Here is a 2,500-nt window from a genome sequence, read left to right on the forward strand (position 1 = left end):
TGTCTCTTATACGTTTAAAGATATATTTTTTTCATTAATGTTGGTGTAAAAAGTTTTAATTTTGCAACAAAAGAATCTTAGAAAACTTACCTAACCTTATTATAACAAGAACAATTTATTTTAGCCTAACCCAACTATATATATTTTAGATTTGTTTACAATAATTTAATACTAAACAAATACAGTGAAATATATTTTTTTCGTTAGGTTCAGAATGATTTTGGCGAAATTAATGCATACACAAATTTTCACTTGTCGTATATGGCAAGATGAGCGTTGCTATTTAAGCCAAGATCGCAAGTTCTGCCTATTCGGCACGACATATATATATATATATATATATATATATATATATATATATATATATCTATATATATATATATATATATATATATATATATATATATGTATGTATATATATGTACATCCATACGGGTTGTGTTTACATCCTTTCCACAGCTCCCGCTGGGCCACTCTCTCGATACTTTAATTAAATAACAGCTGATGCAGGACGATGCTCGTGTGTGTGTATTGTGCTAGTGGGGGGGGTAAAAGCAGATGGGTGTATGGGTGAACGTGTGAGGTGTAACTATAGTGGGATGGATGTATGGATGTCATTTTCGGAATAGGAGTGGGTAGAGTTTATGCTAGGAATCTATCACATGTTTTATACATATTATGACCCCTAATAGCCATCCTTGGTGTCACTTGTTGGGTCATCAGAACCTCTAGAATTATTTATGCCTGGGATTTCATTCGCATTTACTGTGTTGAGAGAAAACAGAAAATAATTTAAGTAATTTCTTTGAAGATGATCCCAGAAGGGGGTCGAAATATTCAGATCAATCAACCTCCTGCGCTTCTGTCTTCATATTAATCATGAGTAAGCTGTTCTGTGTTAGAAAGGCACATGAATACAGATTACGTATTGAGCAAATGAACAAATAAAGAAGAGGTGAATAAAATACAGTGTAAAATACGTGTACTTAGCTCTGTGAAGACCTGTTTGCGCGCTCTCTACGAATTGAAGCAAGATGCCCTCCATTGAGCAACTTTACCAACAGCTTAAGGAAGAATTGAGGATGGCGAAGGTGGAGATTCGGCGACTGACCGAGGAAAACAAGAAGATTCGTAGTAATCCTTCTGTTTTGAGTCCTCAGGTCAAGAAGGGAAACTGGTCAGTGGCTGGACAGCAGGGAACGAAGTTGACGATCAAGAGGACGAATGGAAAGGTAGAAACGATGAAGAAGAAAGAGACTGCCGTGGAAACTGTTGTGGAAACATCTAATACATTCTCAGTGCTACCCGACGAATGTGAGTCGACTACTGGGGACAACACGACGAACGACACCAAGGAAGGTAAGAATATTGTTGTTGTTGGGGATAGCCAAGTTAGGTATATGGATAGGGCGTTCTGCTTGAAGGACAGGAGTAGGAGACAGAGAGTTTGCTTTCCTGGGGCTGGGATGGAGGATATTGTTAGCCGTCTGGATGACATCATGAGAGGTAATGGGAGCAATCCTATTATCTGTCTCAGTGCTGGAGGCAACGATGTTGGCAGACGTAGGAGTGAAGACCTGATTAGCAGGTATAGGTCAGCAATAGAAATAATTAGGAGTAAGGGTGGGAACCCTGTCATATGTGGTATTTTGCCAAGGAGAGGAGTTGGAAATGAATGGTTGTCCAGGGCAATTGGTGTCAATTGCTGGCTGGACAAATACTGTAAGGAAAATGCGGTAACATTCATTGACAACTGGGACCTCTTCTATGGCAGAAATGACATGTATGCCAGGGATGGGGTTCACTTATCTAGGTCTGGGGTGCTAGCACTGGCAACTGCAGTGGAGAGAGCAGTTAGGACTTTAAACTAGGAATAGTTAGTGGTATGGGTTTTGGCAGGAAAACAGTGAAGTCCCAGTGTAGTAATATTACGAGTTCTAGGGGGACTAGTAATAAGCAGAATGAGGTAGATATTGAAAAGCCAGGGACTTTGGGTGATAAGGACAGTAATAGGTTTAGTAGAAAAACAGAAATGAGCAGGAAGGGTAAAGAGAAAGGAGAGTCTTTCAAGGTTTATTATGCTAATTGCCGTAGTGCTAGGAATAAGATGAACGAGTTGAGATTAGTTGCTAGTACAGGTAACATTGATGTATTTGCCTTAACTGAGACGTGGTTTAATTCAAAAAGTCGGGACATGCCTGCGGAATGTCATATTCAGGGTTTTAAATTGTTCCAAGTAGATAGAAGTATCGGGAAGGGGGGTGGGGTGGCATTGTATGTCCGAGATCGCTTGAACTGTTGCATAAAAACGGGTATTAAGTCTGAAGTAACACATACAGAGTCTGTTTGGATAGAATTTTCAGAGGGGCATGAAAAACTGATTTTAGGAGTGATATACCGTCCCCCAAACTTAGATAGGGACCAAGGGATACTACTATGGGAGGAAATTGTTAAGGCCACAAGGCACGATAATGTAGTAATTCTAGGAGACTTTAACTTT

Source organism: Cherax quadricarinatus, chromosome 56 (assembly GCF_038502225.1).
Source record: "Cherax quadricarinatus isolate ZL_2023a chromosome 56, ASM3850222v1, whole genome shotgun sequence".
Taxonomy (NCBI): Eukaryota; Metazoa; Arthropoda; class Malacostraca; order Decapoda; family Parastacidae; genus Cherax; species Cherax quadricarinatus.